The sequence below is a fragment of the Panthera tigris genome, chromosome A1 (assembly GCF_018350195.1).
Source record: "Panthera tigris isolate Pti1 chromosome A1, P.tigris_Pti1_mat1.1, whole genome shotgun sequence".
Lineage (NCBI taxonomy): Eukaryota > Metazoa > Chordata > Mammalia > Carnivora > Felidae > Panthera > Panthera tigris.
In genome coordinates, this window is record NC_056660.1 from 78,854,949 (window position 1) to 78,875,054 (window position 20,106).

The window sequence follows — 20,106 nt, forward strand, 5'->3', positions numbered from 1 at the left end:
AAAGTCAGCTAATAACATCTGCCAAGCTGCTCTCCACGCATGGTCTGTTGCCAACAAGCAGCCTGGATGAAAGTTTTTCTCAGGGTCCAAGACCTTCCCTTGGAAGTTCTCTTTGGTTTTACGGGTAACTAACTGGCCGTATCTTTTAGCAAGGAGTGTTTTTCTGTTTGCCTGTTTTGCTTTCTTTACATAAAATCGTACACGAGGACTCTTTTATTAAAACAAAAAGTCCTTACTGGAATAATTTAATTACCTATTATAAAGCAGTCAATTTCATAAAAATGTAGATGTTAAAAACGCACCACAAATCCACAATGCAAATAATAGTAAGCATCATTAATTCTCTTCTCTGTTTCCTGTAACAAAGGCACACTTAAGGAGGAGAAAAGTAGGTAACGTTTTAGTGCTTGTGAGTTTTTTTTTTCTTTTTAATTCTTAACCCTGTGTAGCTGTTTGACAGTATTTTCTATCTAGATGAACTGTATCTAAAAACTAACTGAGCAGATAATTAAGTGGCATACTATACGACCAGTTAGAATAGCTTCAGTTTAAAATGTCCTTTTAAATTTAAAAGGACAATTTAATTTAAAATGTGCTTTATGAGGAAAAAAATAAAATAAAGTAAAATAAAATAAAATGTGCTTTAGAAGGTGTAGATTTTAAGTTCAGAGGCTTATGTCAGAGGACATGTTCAGTCTTTTTAAAAAGTAGAGCATTTCATCACATTTTGCCGTATTAAATAATGTGGTTCAGTAGCTCATTTAATAAATTTCTCTTTCTGTGATGAATGAACCAGGAAGAGACAGACTTTTCCCCATCTAGAATTCGTAAGGGGACTTCCTGCACTTTCAAAGCTGTTTTGTTTTTTTTTTTCACAAATATATTTGCTAATATGTTTCAACTGAAATTTCACAAGAATTTTGTAACATGCTAATTGTATGCAACAGAATGATTTACAAGAGAGAATGTAACTGCTGTTTGGATACCTTACTACCTGTGCATGACTTTTCAAATATCTAAAGCACCAAGATTTAATAGATTGTATTGGTTCCTTGGACATTGTGAAGGTTTCCACTTTAGTATTTATTTTGCTCATCGTAAGTACTTGTGTATCTCAATTTGTGTCTTTCTGAAATATTCACTGGGGAGAAGGGGTTTTCTCAAATAAATGACTATTTCATGTACACGTAAGGTGAAGCAAACTACTATAACTTTAAACATGAGAATTCTTCTGGAAAATGTATGCAGTGAATCAAAACTCCTTGGAGAAAATCCTCATGTAGTAGCACAGCTAACCCAATACTCACAACATTTTCATTTTAAATATGTTGAAGAAATGTATAAACCAGCAATTACAAAGTGACTATGGTTAGTAACTTAACATTTTTATTAATTCACCTCTGGATTTTGTGGTGTTTGAATTTTGAGACTATATTTCTAAATTCAAAACAAAACAGACCTTCCCCCCACAGACTTTCCATGATAGAAATTAAAATTTTACATGAATGACTGCCTAACATTACTGAAGCGTAAAACAAACAAACAAAAACAAACCAAAAGCGTTTCTTCTTAGAATAACCCTCTTGGGATGCTTGGCCCTATAACAAAACTCACGTTTTGCACGACCAGATTGGTGCCCTGGGTAGGTATTGGCTGTCAGCGTTCTAGCTGCTGGGTTAAAACGTTGTTTGGTTGGTGTTACTGTGGTTTTCTGTCAGAGCAAAGCAAAATTGTCTGCCTCTCAATGTGTTGATCACAAGCAGATGACATTAAAAAAAAGAGTCTCTAAAATGACACAGCTATATTTTCCAGAAGGGAGGGGGCATGAGCGGTGAGGAGAGCCATGTGTCCTTGAACAGAGCAAATGTTAGGGAGGAAAGATCAGCCCGTGTTCATTGATCCCACTGTTTGCTCTAGGAGCGAGCTTTCGCCCTGTTTGTAAACTGCTGCGGGGGTGAGGGGGTGGTGAGCAGGACACAAGCCACCCAGCTCTTTGCCAGCTGCTCCGGCGTTTTGTGGAACTGGACTGTAGTCACAAACCTTCCCCTTTGCTGCAGCTCACGTGCTGTCCCAGGCTTGCCTTTGAGTCTGTTTTCTAGAGTTGTTTTGAAATCCAACCTAAAGATAACAGCGAAATGTGACCCATTCTTGTGAAGAGTGCCACCACCCGGCCGTGCTTCTTCCTAAGGCAGAACAGGCTTTTTTGCAAGACGCTGCAGCCAGGGAGGTGGCTGAAAATTGGTTACAACCTAACCTACCTTACACTTGCTGTGCACAAATCTCTAAATAGGTGGGTAGAAGCAGTTTGGGATAAAACTGACAATGAGCGACTCGGGGCACAATCAGAGGACAAATGAAAGGACACATTCAGTTTAAAAGCTTATTTTTTATGATTGGGTAAGTATCAAGCTAATATGTTCACATTTTCTAATGTATTTTAGCTCAATCTGCATATTTACTTACCAAGAGCAGTTACTGTATGAAAACTGAGTATCAACGATCGTTTAAGACTTTGGAAAACTTCGTAGGCAACACAATGAAAACAAACAAGGATATGAAGTCAGGATTATTGTGGAGTAAACGTGAGTTACAGTCAAGATTGGTTTGTCTTGCAAGCAAGCTTTTTATCGCATTTCTTCACTAAGTCGACTTGCCAGTCTCAAATTTTTGTTTTTAGAATAAGCCAGGCATCCTGAGGGATATTGAAAAGCAACGTTTGAAAAAGTACGGATGGGAAAGAAAATGTATCTTAAAAGCCAAGGATAACAAAATCGTTTTGAAACTGCAAGTAATAAGTGGCAGTTAATAAATGTCACATGTGGCTATTTTTTATGAAGGTAACGTGAACTTGCACACTCACGACTTACCAACTTTAAATGTAAAAATTACATTCTTTTTACTTGTTTTCATCCGTCTTTAGGGAATGTAACTACTAGAGGTAGTCAAGGTAGGAAATGGCGTTTAGAGGTGAGTTATCTAAGTAGAGTGAAGAGATCAGAAGATTTGCTTTCTTTACTGCCAAGCACGCCTTTCTGGTGCCTTTCTCTGTGGTTGGACAGAAGATGGTGATATGTAAAATAGCAATAATAATAACTAGTAAGGATAGCTCATCACTATACTCATGTATGCTATACAATGCGATCCGTACCAGTCTCTGGGACGAGTAAAACATATACAATTCTCTCATGATGCTGATACTGTAAATACATGATTCCATCGCAAGTGGAAATAGAATCTTGTTCTTTTCATTCCCTGCCTTCCCTGTCCTGTGCACCTACATACAATGTTTCAGAAGCACGACTAACTTCTTACATATTATTATTATTGTACTGTTTACCTTGTTTAGATCATGTATAACAGAGGATATCGACTGCACTAGCTTGAGGAAATACGAATTAGTGAGGTTCACAAGAAAATAATGCAGGTGCATTTAGTGCCGTTTTCTGCTCCCGGATGGGTGTTAACTGGAGATGGTCAGTTCAGATAAGCTGGTTCTCAGAATGACCACTGCAAACACCAGCCAGTATCCCGCAGCTGCCAGCTCTTTTTTACATGTCAGCCCAGCCTCTTGCTAAAAGAGGACAAAAATAAGAATTCCATATAAAAATTTTCTTTTTAAAAATGTTTTATGTTTATTTTTGAGAGACACCGAGCATGAGCAGGGGAAGGACAGAGAGAGAGAGAGGGAGACACAGAATCCGAAGCAGGCTCCAGGCTCCGAACTGTCAGCACAGAGCCCGACAACAGGGCTCGAACTCACAAACTATGAGATCATGACCTGAGCTGAAGCCGGCCGCTTAACCAACTGAGCCACCCAGGTGCCCCTAAAAATGTTCTTAAAATTACTTGTTATACTGCAAGACTGCCTTTTTTTTTTTTAATTTTTTTTTTTAACGTTTATTTATTTTTGAGACAGAGAGAGACAGAGCATGAACGGGGGAGGGTCAGAGAGAGAGGGAGACACAGAATCTGAAACAGGGTCCAGGCTCTGAACAGTCAGCACAGAGCCTGACGTGGGGCTCCAACTCACGGACCGCGAGATCATGACCTGAGCCGAAGTCGGACGCTCAACCGACTGAGCCACCCAGGCGCCCCATGGCTGCCTTTTTTATGTAGCAAATAGTAAGAATTAAAAAGCCATATTTACGGCTGCTGTTGAAAAGCAAACGGACAATGGAATATATTGCTATTTTGAGAGTTGACATTTTTCTGTTTTTATTTTGGGAAACTGGTACGTGACTTTAAAATTTCTACACCGTAGAGGTGTATTACAATTTCAAGATGGCACCAACATCCCTTATAGTATGAGTTAGAAAGGAAACCAATATGCATGTAGTAACTTAACCTCGTTGGATAAAGTCACTCTGTGTTTTCATTATAGAGTAATAGAAAAATAGGAATATCCTTCACTGCTCAGGTGAATTGATATCTTCCTCAATCCAAAATACAAAAATCACCAAGTTACTAAGCATGTGTCCAGTATTCGTTAAGCATCAAATGTGTTTTAGGAATTACCTAGAATGTAAGTCGTTGCCCTTCGTTTTCTATCTAAATAATACGGCACTGTTTCCTTAAGTGATTAACATTTAAGTTTCTTTTTTCTCTTGTAGCTTTTATTCAATATTGTCTCATAACTTGGACACAAAAATTATTAGATGTTATTATGACCATCACCCGGCATTTTCTTAGTGGTTTATATTAATTTTTAAGGCTGCTATCTTAGCCTCTTCTTGCCAAGAATATGTGCCGGAGAAAGTGATTTTCATCTCGAGCACAAAACTTTTACCAAAGGTCTCACATCACATCAAATTACATGTTCAGGAAAATTGCGGGACAAGGGGATATGGAAATAAGAAAACAAGAACGGAACTTCACCTTGGTAAATAAAACGATCTTCCAATTGTAATTTTGTTTGCACTCAGAGGAAGGAGGGATGCATGAGAAAAGTACGAGGTGAATCAAGGCAACTTTAAAATGAATCTTTTTTAAGGTGTCTTTTGATTTGATTTGATTTGATTTGGTTCCACTGATGTTAGGCGTTGCACAGTTAACATGGGAATAGCTTTGCACGTGACCCTGAGAGATTTGGTCAGGACCACAGCTCCCAGGGCCTCTGGTTCCTGCACCTGTACCATCAGGTGTTCCCCTCGCTCCCACAGAAGCATGTCTGCCCTGCCCCCGTTCTGATTCAGTGCTCAAGTAGAGAGCCATAGCCCCATGGTCCCTGCGTACAAGTCCCCGTCTCAAACTGCTCCTTAAGTACAATGAGCTGGTGTGCCGTGGCATCTCGCTGCCAGTCCCCTTGGTCCTTCTCTTCCCTTTGAATTATTAACCCAGTTCCCTTTTCCGCCTTCTGAATGGTGTTTGCAGTCTCGAGCTCATTCCATAGGAGGCCAAACCCCTTTTTGTTTCCCCAGCTTTGTTTACCGGATGGTGTTCCCCGTTATGATTGGATTACAATTTCAAACGTGAAAATGCGTCATTAAAACCTTTTGGCGATAAGCACCAAGAGCCCGTCTTATAAATAAGGCTCATCCATTTAAAATAAATTAAGGGCACTGAAACCGGAGCATGCTTTTCGAAGCTACCCTCCTACCCTCCTGTTCCAAACTGAACACATCCTAGGGAATTAAACTAGTAAACACAGTCTCCAAATTTCTTTCCATGGAAATCAGTTGTAATTAGTCAAACATTACTAATTCTGTTAAGTCCAGTGTTAGGTTGACTTTTAAAAAAGCCAATGTTCTGATCCCACCTCGGTCTGTGGGCTAAGGAACTGTTTACGTGGTATGAAATAACACGGGTACGTGCTTTCTGGTTATGCTATCTGGTGACCAATTCATACTAACCCAGTGAAATATTTGATTCTAGCAAAGTTATCAATATATTTCAAGCATTTCCTTTGTGCCAGATACCGTGTGTGGTCCCGTGGGCACAAAAGTGCAAGCCGACACCAGCCACCCAGTGGTGCCTGCTCGTTCCCTGGGTGTCTTGGGCTCCCACACCGCTGGCTGGGTAAAAGAAATAAGCATGGCGACCTCCCTTCCCTCAAGCCATTTCTAGGAGTGTGTTTGCAGACAGCCGCCCTGAGATACGAAGCGATGGCGCCTTCCAGGACAAACGGCAGGCTTGCTTCTTTCCTGCTACAAAAGAGGTGGGTTCCCCCAGCCCGTTGAGTGCTCTGTGACAACCTTCTGCACAGGTAGCATGCACCGGGCTTCTCCATGGCACCCCCGTGGTACTTGGGGAAGGAACAAGAAGCCAGTCACACTGTTGTCTGTGTCACGAGTCTCTGACCCTAGCAGCTCCCATCCTCTGCAGGCATGCATGGCACGGGGGAGGCTAACCAATGAGCTCGTCAGGAAGAGGAAATGCACTTTCAGACCCGACAGCGCCCCCTGGAAGCTCACCGAAGAAGAGAAACTACATGCAAATTGCTAAATCAAAGGGCCAACTAAGTGCAGAAAGATCCAATGACACAGGGGAAATGAGTGAGTGCGTTACAAGGCTGGCATTTTACCTCACTGGGGGAAAAGACATTATCCAACAAATGGGGTTTGCATACCTGGAAAATATGTCTGAAGACACGTTAAGGTTTATTTATTTTTCAGACAGAGAGAGACAGAGCATGAATGGGGGAGGGGTAGAGACAGAGGGAGACACAGAATCCAAAGCAGGCTCCAGACTCTGAGCCATCAGCACAGAGCCCGACGCGGGGTTCCAACTCACGAACCGTGAGATCATGACCTGAGCTGAAATCAAGAGTCGGACGCTCAACCAACTGAGCCACCCAGGCGCCCCTGCAGACACATTAAATTTGAATGCCTGTCTCCTTTCACTAAAACGTCAGTTGAATTGAGGATTTAAGCATTAAAACACAAAACCATAAAATGTAGGAGAAAATGAAAGAAATATTGATGACTTTGACTTTCTGAAACAATCCTGCAGGGAGAAAATACAGTAAAAGCAAAGTCAAAGTGCAGAAAGTGAACTGGGAAGAAAGCATAGCCAGCATCACAGATAAAGTGCTAATTCTCATGTCTTTGTATAATACCTTAAGGGCTCCTGTAAGACAATTTAATAAAGAATCCAAAATCGTAGTGTAAAAATGGGTGAAGGAACTGAGCACAGATGTCATGATAACATGAGCACATGCAAGAAAGTCTTAAATATATGAAAGTTTGCTTAACCTTTCACATAATAAGATAAATGCAAATTAAAACCACAAAGTGGTACAATCATTCACCTATCAGATTGGCTCAGATTGAGAATTTGATAACACAGTGTGTTTGCCAGAATGTTGGGCAAGGTTCCCACACAGGGCTGTGGTGGTACCAACAGAAACACGTGTGCTGAGCAGCTTGACTGTATCTATCAGAGTGGCAAATGCCCACATGCCTGGACCCATGATTTAGCTTCTAGGAATTACTTGTGCATGTGCGAAGTGATTTCTTTATGAGGGTATTTATCGCATTGATGATTGCAATAGAGACAAATACACATATGTGAAACGATATGTATTGAAGTATCTTCATTTCAGTCTTGCCTGGAATAAGAAAAATGTGGAAGCAAGTTGAATGCCAACAATTTGGAACTGATCAAATTTTATCTATGCCTCCAGCTACCTGCCTACCTATCTATCCATCTTAGCCTGTAAGGAAATACACAGACGGTGTTCCGAATCATGACTGGATTACAATTTCAAAGCATTTATTTTGTTTTGCTTTTTTAGAGAGAGAGGGAGAGGGAGGGGGTAGGGGCAAAGGGAGAGAGAGAAAAAGACACAGAGAGAGAGACAGATGCAGGATTCGATCCCATGACCCTGGGATCATGACTGAAATCAAGAGTCAGGTGCTCAACCGACTGAGCCACCCAGGCGCCCCTGGATTACAATTTCAAACATTAAATTAAATAATTAAAAGATTATAGTGCTAACAACCAAGTGCCCCTTTTATAAACAAGGCACACCCGTCTAAAACCCAGTAGGTGTAAGGGTGGTGTAAATGAATAGCAGGGTATATGTGACGGGAACAGGAACGTGTCAGCTCTGTTTACAGTGACCCATAATCACATTTGAGGGTATGCTGTAAGGTGGGCATGTAAGTCACAGTGCGGATCTGGGCTGGGGCAGGGTGGAAGACGGGTTTTCTGAATTTTGTAACACAAGAATCTGTTCAATGGTCAAAGGGGTGAAAATAATTAATTTTAGTTTTAACTAAGGGCTCAGTAGACCTTGGTGAGAGTTTGGGCATGCGGGAGGAGGGGCAGAGTCAGAAATGGCTACTGGAAAGTCTTGCGGGGTGACTGGGACCCACAGAGCCCTCTCCTGAGAGAAGGTGGCGGAGGGAGAATGGAGAGGTGACCCAGCCACCCAAGGGAAGATGTTGGCAGACTGTCGGAGGGGTTTGGACAGGAGATGAGTTTGGGGGCCTGGGCAGGCTGCTAGAGGCATGCCAAGAGGGTGAGTGAGAGGAAGGCCCGGCTGCCCAGATCACACTGGCATTGGGAAGGGCAGAAGGAGGAGCCCACTGGGGGCCCAGGGAAGAAGCAGTCTTTGAACAGGAGTTGGGGGGGGGACCAGCAGGATGGGGGTCACGGGTGTGAGCAGAGCGGGAGCGGGGGGTGGCAGCAGGCACAGTCTTGACAACCACGAGGAGTCATCCGGTGAGGTAGGCCTGGATCTCCTCCTGGGCATCTGTGGAGAGGGAGGGGTTGGAATCCAGAGACGCACGTAAGACGGGCCAGGGTCCCTGAGGAGGAAATGCAAGGGACAGAACACTTCCCTTCTGCATTGGAAGGTCTGTGCGGCCAAAGCCATGGGTGTCAACAAGGACGGCAGGTGCAGGTGCGGGAGAGCTGAGCTGGAGACCAAGGGCAAGAGCTTGGGTTCCCATAGGACACACACTCAGGTTTACAGTGGGGTGACTCTTAGAAGGATGGACTAGAAGTGTTCGGGAAACAAAGGAGGAAAATGGGGCTGGTCGAAAAGCAAGGACCACTTAGCATGACCCCGTGGGAGCAGGTGGATGGTGGGAGGGGTGGGATGCATGACAGGTTGAGTTTTCGTAGTATCTGTGAAGATGCTTACTGAACTGTGTGGCCGGGAGTGGGGCTTGGCCTCTGGGAGGGCACCTGAGTCCCCTTCTCTTGGTTTTGCTTGTGCTGGCATCCACGATGGGTGCAGCACGAGCTGTTATGGGTGCACAGAGAGGCACCAGCCAGGAGGTACCTCGTGGGGGACAGGGACGGAGAGAGATCCGTGTGTGCCCCTGATTGTTGTGTGTGGGCCTCTGTCATGTCTGGACATGGGTCTCCGTTGTCCCCTCCATCTCATGGCTGTCTTGTTGTGAATCTTAGAGCCCCCATTACCGACTCTCCCCCAAAGTCAATGTCGTCTTGCTCTTTCTTTCTTTTTTTTTTAATGTTTATTTTTGAGAGAGAGAGAGAGACAGACATACGGACAGAGTGCGAGTGGGGGAGGGGCAGAGAGGAACATGGGTCAGAATCCCTTTCCTCGACTCAAGCTGACAGCTTGTTAGAACTTGTTCACATAGTACCTGTGGCGTATGCAACTTGTTTATACCAGCAGCTCCCTTCGAGTGCTCAGGTCAAGAATTTCCAGAGGTCGTGCCATTAGACAACTATCAGGCGCCCCCAATCACGCGTGATGAATGTCGATGTTATTCTGGAACAGGCATGGAAACTGGTGCCCGACCTTTCCTCCCGTCCTCACTGCTGCAGGCTGGCCGGCTTTCTTCACCCCACGGCCTCAGAGCACCTCCGTTCGTGGCCCCTCTGCCCTGCCCTGGGCCGCTGTTGATTCCCGCTTTACCCTGGATCCGCTTTGTCAAGGAACCACACGGTTGATGCTCGACACATTCTTGTCCCGCCTATTCTACCTGTTTGGGTTATACTTGCGTACTTTTTCCTCTACTAGAACATTTTTGCAATTATAGAAAGGCGCAAGTGAACGGGTACATTAAGCCCTTTGAATCATAAAGGGCCGGCACATTTTTTTTTCAATGTTTATTTATTTTTGAGAGACAGAGTGTGAGTAAGGGAGGGGCGGAGAGAGAGGGAGACACAGAATTCAAAGCAGGCTCCAGGCTCCGAGCTGTCAGCACAGAGCCCGACGCGGGGCTCGAACCCATGAACCGTGAGATCATGACCTGGGAAAGGGCCGGCACATTATACATAGTCAATAAAGGTTTGTTATGACTTTGTATTCTGTGTCATACCATCTGCGGGCCACAGACTCAGAGACCTTGTGGACCTTCTGTCTAGGGAGTGGAGGGCTGACACCTGAGGATATACACAGGCTTGTTTCTCTAGGTCGACATGTGGAAAATCTAGAAGGTGCATCAAATGACCCAGGAAGGGGAGCAGTGGATTTGGGTGCCAGGAGGGGGTGGAGTGAGGAGGGGAAAGAGGTGATCCGGGAAACCTACATTCTGAGTGCGACCCCAAGTTACAGGGCTATGAGCTGTAGAGGAACTCATTGACCTCAAGGTTTCTAGAAGAATCCATCCCAGCACCTCCTGATGAAGGGATTGGGTGAGGTTGGCAAATCTGAGTCTTCTGGAGGAGGAGTCAAAGTTTATGACTAAACCCTCGCTACTTCTTGTCCTATATTGTGCATTCTGGAAAAACATGCGTGAAGTGGATATATAGTACAAATTAGTAGGGTTTTAATAAATATTTCTATGTATAGTTCCAGAAAAGTGATGGTTTATTTTCTAACCATTGCTAGAGGGGGAAAAATGAATGGAGCCAATCAGAAAGGAAAAGCTGAGGATCTCTAGGGGACAAAATGTAATTTTGCAAAAAAGGGGATTAATAGATAAAATCTTAGTCTATTTCTCATGTGCTATTACGGTAATGTAGGATTTGTTTATTCTAATTCTTAATTCCAGAAACCTCCCAGGGCAAAGCGCGTATGTGTTTGTTAAGTTTTTATTTAAATTCCAGGTAGCTAAAGCCTGTATATTTTTTAGAGCTAGGGACAAATCTGCCATCTGGGGCTCAACAGGTAGAGAGAGGTTAACCGCCCCCCCCCCCGCCCTATCACTCTCCTGCGGTAGAGTCATCTCCGTGTCTTTGTAGCAGATAACTCTTATTTCGATGCAAACATCCTTCTCGTATTTTGAAATCTACTTTGCAAGATGCATCCTGGGTAAGAAGTGTACCATTCTGGTGAGTGATGGTAATAATGGTGAGGCTGTGTGCGCAGTGCTGTTATAAGCATAAAAGTGCTCTAAAAAAAAAATAAAGCCTTAAGGGGCACCCTGGGTGGCTCAGTCGGTTAAATGCCCAACTTCGGCTGAGGTCGTGCATGATCCTGTGGTTCGTGGGTTTGAGACTTGCGTCAGGCTCTGTGCTGACAGCTCGGAGCCTGGAGCCTGCTTCCGATTCTGTGTCTCCCTCTCTCTCTGCCCCTCCCCTGCTCATGCTCTCTCTCTCTCTCCCTCAAAAGTAAATAATGATAAACAAAACTTTAAAACTTGAGCATGCACATGACAGGAAACTTACTTGCCACATAAATTATATTTTGTGATGTGGGAAGACAGAGGATAGAACAGAAATCTTCCTTCCCTTGCAGATTTAAGTACAGGTGACGCTCTGGAATAAGCTGACAAAGAACGTAGGTTTGAGTGCCACCTTTTACCATCCACTTCTGGTTGGTGGAAACTACCACAGAGGCCCACACACAACATCAGGACCACTGTCCCTGGATTCGGGCAGAATGGTGGCTCTGATCTTGTGGCAGATGACATCCCTGAGCATGTAGCGACTCACCCGTGAAATGCGAGCCGTGATGATAGGGTTCATGCCGTGGATAAAGATGGTAACACGCACGAAATGACTCCACACACGTTATTGCTACCTCTGGGCACATCTTTGGGAGAATGTACAAAGCTGCTGCAAGGGAAATCTGCCAGATTTTTGCCATCGACTCAACTCTGTGAAGAACTTCAAGTTCCGGTATCACGTCACGCAAACAGTCGGGTTTGAGCCGAGGGCACCCGCGGACAAGAGCGAGCTGGTTTCCTGCTGTTCCCTTTCGTCTGACCGTGAGCTAGGGAGCGTCATTCTTTCTATCCTCTTTCTCCTGGGTACCAAGAGCATTTTCTTAGCTCAGCACAACACCAAGTTCAAGAGAGGAGTGCAGGAACAGTGACCACCCTTCACTTCACTTCGGTCTCCCACCTGCCAAAGAACAATGTCTAGCCCTTTGCTGTGTTTGGTCTGACACCTTTTTTTTGGGGGGGGGGTCCCTTAAGGACTTTCATTTATCTGTTGATATGTGCTGTGTCTTTCTCTAGCTCTTCCTGTCCCCCAGCAAGTGTGACCCCCAGACCTCCATCCGGAACTCAGCTTGATGAACCCACAGCAAACTTCACTGCCTGGGGGCCATGAGAAACTTCCCTGGGTCAAGTGCAGGGGGCAGGACCACACCCAGCTGTTTCCTCGCTCCACCCTCAGCACCACCCTGGGACTATCCAGGGTCCTGAAGACTCTACAGTGGCGATTCTCCAGTTCCGTGGTCTACAGGTCCTGCAGCCACCATCCGCGTGGGTCAGACTGCTGCTTCTGCTCTGGAGGGTGATGGACGGATGGTGGGGCCCTGCACTGCACCTGCGGTCCCGAGTCTGTCCTGCCCAGTGAGGCTGCTCACACTGGTCCTCAGGGTGTGACGGAAGTGCCACTGGGCCAGTTGCCCTAGCTCTGCATGACAGTGTCACTTAATGGCTGCCTCATCCTCCATGAAGTCACCATAAGGTCATACAGTCCTTTTTCTCTGTTTCCGATTGACAGGTATCACTTCTCCCCTTGTATTTTGCCATGATGAACAATCTTCTGATGAACGTGTTATGCATATATTTTTGTTTCCATTTTGCATTATTCCCAAGGGATAGATTCCTGAATGTGGAAATGCAAGTCTAAAGGGACTAAATGTTTCAAAGTTTGGTACTGAGTTGCTTCCCGGAGAAGCCGTCCTGATAGCTTCCAAGAATGCCTCTCTCTGCTTTCTCTCCAGCTCTCAGTGTTGAGATTGCTAAGTATTTGTACCTTGTGATATGTGAAAAATGATGTCCCCATGGTTTAATTTGCTCTTTTGATTCCTAGTAAGGTTGGAATGTCTTCATGTTCATTAAACACATGTGTTTTGGGGCGCCTGGGTGGCTCAGTTGCTTGAGCAACAGACTCTTGATTTTGGCTCAGGTCATGATCCCAGGGTAGTGAGATCAAGCCTTACATCTTCTCTCTCTGCTCCTCCCCTGGGCTCTCTCTCTCCCCCCCCCCCTCAAAACAAATAAATAAACTTAAAAAAAAAAACATGTATTTTATCTTATAAATCCATTCCTCCGGTTTTGCTAACTTTTTTCTTGGGTTGCTAATGTTTTCTCACCAAACTTTATGTGAACTATTTATAGTAAGGTTATCCCATTTGTGATGTATACCACTTGTTATGCATGTTTTTCTGAATTATTATGTGAGTTTAATTTAGTTCATTATGTCTCTGGATCTTAAGAAGTTTTGTTTGTCTGTTTGTTTTGTTTTTGTTTGGTTTGGCTCACTGACCGGGAATCAAATAGATCTTAAGAAGTTTAAAATTGCCAAGCGCCCAGACATTTTCTTTATTTTCCATTGTGGCTTATTTAAGAAACAATATTCATATTTAAGAATTCTTTTCTTGCCCAGACATAAGTATTTGTTTATGTTTTCTTGTACTCTACTATGGTTTTATTTATTGATTTGATGCTTTCATTTTGTAAATGGTGTGAATAAAAATAAAAATTGACACTTATCCATATATAAGTATTGGTTCCCAAGACTATCTATGTATGTAAGTATGCATTTATTTATTTATTTATTTATTTATTTTAATAGTTTATTTTTGAGAGAGAGAGAAAGAACATGAGGCAGGGAGGGACAGAGAGGGAGGGAGACACAGAATCTGAATTACGCTCCAGGCTCCCAGCTGTCAGCACAGAGCCTGACACGAGGCTCCAACCCACGAATCGAACCGTGAGATCATGATCTGAGCCGAAGTCAGATGCTTAACCGACAAGCCACCTAGAAGCCCAAGACTACATATTTAATGATCTGTTTATTCCCTGTTGATTTCTGTTGTTTCTTTTTCTGTATTGCAAATAATACATTGGTGAACTCTGTTATATATAAAGCTGTAATTATATCAATTCTTCTACAAGCATGGGTAAATACCCAATAGAAGTGGGTACTTGTTTCCACCAAAACAGGGGTACAAGAACATTCTTGGAAGCTCTTTTAGTAGGAAAGACTAGATAAATAGTAGCAAAGACTAGAAACCAACGAGATAGCCATCAAGGTGATAATGGATAATAAATTAGGTTGTATTCATGAAATGGAACAGTAGACAGCAATGAAAAAGAAGGAAGCACTGTGCAAGACCATGGCGCAAATGAATTTCAGAAACAAAATGTTGAGTGAAAAAGCTCATACGGTGTGAATCCGCGCATGTAAAGCTACAAGCAGGCAAGACTGAACTTTGGTAGTAAAGCGCATTGACTGAAAGGGGCATCAGAGATGCTTCTAGATTTGACAGATCCGGGTGGTGGCTATGCAGCAGTCTGTAAAAGCAAACATTCATCCAGCTGTCTACTTAAAAGGTTTGCACTTTATGCCTCAATAAAAAAGTGAAAAGTGTTCCTATATGGAATCATTTAGAGTTTAGAATTATTTTTCTGCTGTGTGCCACGTACTGAGGTAAACCTTTAAAATCACACAGGATGTAGTGTCAACTTCTTCTTAGCTGGTCATACCTCCCTCAGAGGGGTACATCGCTTCAGACCGAGAACAGGAATCTGGATTCCAGGCTTATCTCTGCTGCTATCTGTCCTTGAGAATTAACCTCTAAGACGCCATTTCCACATCGTGTAGGTGGGGGTGCAAATGACGTGAGTGCCAGCTGTATGCCGGGCATGACTACCATTCTGGGCATATTATTCCACTTAATGCTCATGCAACACAAATAAACGTGACTGTGTCACCTAGGAGAGCCCAGCAACTTCCAAGCTTTTTGACAATAGCCCCAAGGAAGAAAAACATTTTACATCATGACCCCATATATATACATATACATGCACCTGACGGAAACAAATTTCTTGAAGCAATACTTACCATGGGCTATTGTCTGTTCTTTACCAATCTATCCTGTCTATTGGAAACAGTAGTTATTTATTAATGTAAATACCAATGGGCAGGGATCCACAGCTTGGAAACCACTGGACTAGCCCTCAAAGAAAACAGAATATTAACCACATGACATTCACAGTGAGCGTTAAATTTTCTTGCACTTCCCAGGGAACATCAGAAGCGGTGTACCACCTGCCCCCACCCCCCCCCCGTGGTGATGTGGAAGCCCCCCCCCACTCTGGTTCCTGGTCCTCTCTGCCACCCCCAACGCTTCGTCCATGACCGCTCGCCTCCTCCCTCCTTCCTCTCTTCCATTCCGGTTACTTCTCTACCAACATGTCTCATTCTCTCAAGATTCGGGTCTGTTTATTTCCCATATACACCTGCTCGGTCTGTGCTCTGTGGACTTTCTCCATGTTTCGCAAGGAAAAAGTGGTTACTGCATTCATCGAAGAGCACAGAGCCTCGAACACCACAGGGAGAAACCAAGCCAAAAAGTGGTGAAATACAGTCAATTCTGTCTCCCTGCCCCTGGGAACAAATGTACCTTTATTAGGGGGTACACTTCCAGGTTCAGATTCAGGATTCCCAGACTTCTCAGTGTGCGCGTCAGCCCTAGGGGAGACTGGGTCCCCGTGCCTGGCCTGCAGCGGGCCCCCCGCCTTCTCCCACCCTGGCTCTGTCTTGCACCCGGAGGGCCTCGCGTGTGCACGTGAGGCGGATGCCGCCGCCCAGCACTAGGCAGCCCTGTGCACCTGCCCCTCGCCCCCTGCCCCTCACCCCACCCTGGCCGCCAAGACCAGAGTCTTTGGAACACATTTGAAAAGGGAGCGTGCAGATCTCAGGGGTATGCCACTCAGCCCGAGCTGACAGGGAGGCCCTCTGAGGTTCTGGGCCGGGTCCAGAAGGACTCCCCTGCAGGAGCTGGTGGCGGGAATGTGAGTTCTCAGGTGGGGGATCAAAGTACTGCTCACTTTAGAGGATTTACACTCACTGCATCAGGGCGCTGAGCCATTTGGGGCAGAGGTAATGAGGAAATGGTGGCAATTAAGGATGAGGCACCTACCCAGGGCCTTTGAGAAGGGCGGACACACTTGCCCTCAGGACGTCAGTGTCCGTTCCCACCTCATGGAGAGGGCTGACTTCGCTTTGAGGGAATGACTCTAGACCTTCCAGTGCGAGGCCAGTAAGCTCTCCTTTCGTGGCCTGGGCCACTTTGAATGGGATGCTCCGCCACCTGAACAAGGAAAAGTCTTGCCTGTTAAGCGTCCCAGAAAACGACAGTACAGCGTGGGAGACCAGATGTCAGGCTTCCTGCGGCATCCTGAGCCAGCCTTTCCTTCAGGACGGCAGCTGGAACTCTCTAGGTGGTTTTTCAAGCCATGCTTAGTTTTCATATTCTCGGATCATCTAAGTAGTAAAGCAGATTAATTTGTCTTTTAGGACAGTGAAAGTGCTTAATGAGGTAAGTCACTTTGTAAGTGCTCAATAAATTTTGGTTATGGGTAGACAGAAGGTGTCTGGATCAAGAGCAAATGACTCAGTTCCACAGAGCCTGTCCCTGTCCCCTGCTGCCCTCCACCCCCACACCTGCCCCCTCATTCAAGAGGACTGCTTTGACAGCTCTGTCCCTCATGGGGTTTCCTCTAAACTCTGAGGTCGCTGGGTCCTTATCACCCAAGCTAATGCTGACTTACACAACATCTTGATGACGGCTGTTTGGTTCACCTGTATTTTAACATCGCAGTTAGGAGCCCAGACTCTCTGAGTGGCCTGCCTGGGTTCAAATCCCAGCTCCCCCGGTCAGCTGTGTTACCCAGGCAAGTAACTAGTACTCTCTGTGCTTCGGTTTCCTCATTTCTAAACTGGAGGTAAAGGTAATTCTTACAGCATAGGGAGGGTCAAATAAGTTACACTCTTGACATGTGGGGATCACATAGTTAATTGTTTTTTTTAAATTGTTTATTATTTTATTTCAGAGAGAGAGGGCATACGAGTGGGGGAGAAGGGCAGAAAGAGAGAATCTTTCTTTTTTTGAGAGAGCGCAAGTTGGGGAGGGGCAGAGAGAGAGGGAGCCATGGAATAAGAAGCAGGCTCTAGACTCTGAGCTGTCAGCACAGAGCCCGATGCGGGGCTCGAACCCAGGAACCGTGAAATCGTGACCTGAGCCGAAGTCAGACGCTTAACTGACTGAGCCAAGCAAGCACCCTGGAGAGAGGGAATCTCAGCACAGAGCACCACTGGGGGGCTCGATCCCACAACCCTGGGACCATGACCTGAGTGGAAATCAAGAGTCTGATGCTCAACCCAACTGAGCCACCCCGGTGCCCCCACATATGATCATTTCAAAACGTGCTGAAGCAAGGTCTGGCATTCATGTACATGTCAGTGTAAGCAGTCACTTTTTTTCGGGGGAGGCGAGGGAAGAGCCCAGGGGCTTTAGGTTCAGATAACCTTCAGTTCCAATCCTGGCTCCAACCCTCCTGCCTGTAGTCACGGCAGAAACCACAGGGCCCACAAAGCCCAGAGTGTGTACCATCCAGACCTTTCCTGCAATCCAGGCAGGTTAACACCTCTGTGGATCCTAACTGGGTGCTGGAAGGTGTTCACACACGGGCGTCAAGAGTCCCCTCCCCTCCTGCCTCAAGTGCTTGGCCACTGCCCTGCGGTCCACCGGGCCCCCCGCCTCCAAGGTCAATGCACAGGCCAGGAGCTCATGCTTGGCAGGGAGGCAGTGGAAGGGTCAGATCTGGGGAAGGTTGGTTGCCTTTGGCTGCTTGGTATTAAACAGATATGTGTTGAATAGAAACAGGTGAAACTTGAATCTTTGGAATCCTGTTTCCGACCTCAGAGGGTTGTTCAGAAGCCCCCACGGTAGACACGCCTGGCATCCCCCGGGGTCAGTGTGCTGCTGAGGGCAGCGTGCATGGCCCTCGGCGGGATTCCCAGGGGCCCAGCACTTTCCACCCTGGCTGGCCTGGGTCGCGGCCACAGGCTCCCCATTAGGCGCTCAGGCTTCTGAGACGTCCCTGACCCGCGGTTCCCCCAGAAGGAGGGCTCTGGTGCCGCCTGCGGCTGCCCCTTCCCTGAACAGCCAGGGAACCCAAGCACAGGGGCTCTTTTCTGGTTCAGACCTTCTTTCTCCTCGGGGATCCCTTCCTCCAGCCCAAAGTGCATGTTGTGGTGTGAAGAAGGCAAACTGAATCATTTGCAGAAGCGTTAAACGTAATGCAGGGCTGGTGGGAGGGGTGGTGTGGGAGAAAGCTGGGCGGCTGCCCGGCTGCTTCCTGCGCGCACTCGACCCTGGGTCCCCACTGGCCCGCTGGGTGCCTGAGTCACAGGGGACAGGAGGCGGCCGGCCACGCCCGGTGGATGTAGGCTTTGTGAGTTAGAAATGGGTGTAGCCCAGTTAGCACAGGACACAACCAATTGCAAAACCAGGAGTCGCGGAAGGTCAATTACCAACACTCAAAAAGAGAGAAACCAGTGTGCTTTTCGAGGGCCCAGAAGGGCTTCATGGAGGATACCATGTGAGCCCTGGGCCTCCTTCAACTCCCTGTCCACATTCTGGGAGCCTCAGCTGGACTGCGGGCGGCCCAGACCCGCCTCCCAGGGCAGCATCTCGGCCACGCACAATGTGCTCTCTGCGTAGCGGCCCGTAGCTGGTGGCGTGAGACCAAGTCTCCACCATTTCTTGCCTGTGGGACTTTAGGTCAGTTTTTAATCTCTCTAGGATTAAGGATGCTTTTACATTTGGGGGCGCCTGGGTGGCTCTGTCGGTTGAGTGTCCGCCTTCGGCTCAGGTCGTTTGTCAGTTCGAGCCCTGCGTCAAGCTCCGTGCTGACAGCTCAGAGCCTGGAGCCTGTTTCAGATTCTGTGTCTCCCTCTCTCTCTGCCCCTCCTCTGCTCATGCTCTGTCTCACTTGCTCTCTCAAAAATAAACATTAAAAAACATTTTTTTAAACAAAGGATGTTTTTAAATTTTAAATCTTAAATCTTAGATCTTACATCGCTCTAGACTCAAAGATGTTTTCCTGTTCTTTAAATATGGCATGATTACTATCTACTTTATAAATTTGTCTTCAGAATTGTGGTCCTCCTGTGAAGAGGCAGGTGCAGAAGTTGGCACTTGAGAAGCACTTACTAAAAGGAAGCTGTAATATTTCGTGCATTCGATCTGCAAACACCCACGGGACGGCCGCCGAGGGCAGGTGCCGGGGCCAGGCCAGAGGCTGCCAGTGAGCAAACAGGCGCGGCCTCTGACTGGCTTGAGATTGTAGAGAAGTTAATGTGTGAACGCACATCAGTGTGGGCTTTTCTATTTTAGGAGGGGGCTGTGGATAGCGAAGGGGGAGCCCTCGCCAGCATTTAGGGGGCTCAACGCGCTTCCCAGAGAAGGGCTCTCTGTGTCGTGAGGACAAACCTGTCGGAGCCTGGATCAACGTAAGCGAGGGGAATCTGGAATCACACTCCAGGCCCAAGGAGCGACCCGTGCAAAGCTTGGGAGAGCACAGCACATGCAGCGGAGGGGCAAAGAGGCCCTTCGGAGAGAGACAGCCCCGGGCAGGCTGGTTCGGGATGGACAGAATCTGGGTCCTTGCTCAAAAACAGTCACCTTGCTTCTCACTTTGATTCCCTCATCTATAAATTGTGTGTCTGTGCACCTCTGTAAGCTCCTTTCATCAGCTAAGCAAAAAGCACTGTGTAAGGTTCCCTGTGCACAAGGCGTTGTGCCTCCAGCCGGGTGGGGAGGAGCGATGAAGCCTGTCCTGTGGGCTCTGCCCTGGGGAATCTTATTTAAAAAAAGTTAGAGAGGAAACAGGCAAAATTGGAATGGCTACATTTACTAGCCTTTTACTATGCACCAGGAGCTCAGGTTAGCATCCTTGGGTTTGCACCTGCCTCCACCCCCACGCCCCCCCTCCG

At 46.2% G+C, this 20,106-nt stretch overlaps 1 long non-coding RNA gene across 1 annotated transcript; it reads left to right on the forward strand.

Moving 5' to 3' along the window:
• The first annotated feature begins 18,623 nt into the window (after nucleotides 1-18,623).
• Nucleotides 18,624-19,835, forward strand: LOC122231113. The gene is made up of 3 exons (XR_006208265.1): nucleotides 18,624-18,892; nucleotides 19,267-19,418; nucleotides 19,508-19,835. It is a non-coding gene; the product is annotated as an uncharacterized LOC122231113 (long non-coding RNA).
• Nucleotides 19,836-20,106: the final 271 nt, after the last annotated feature.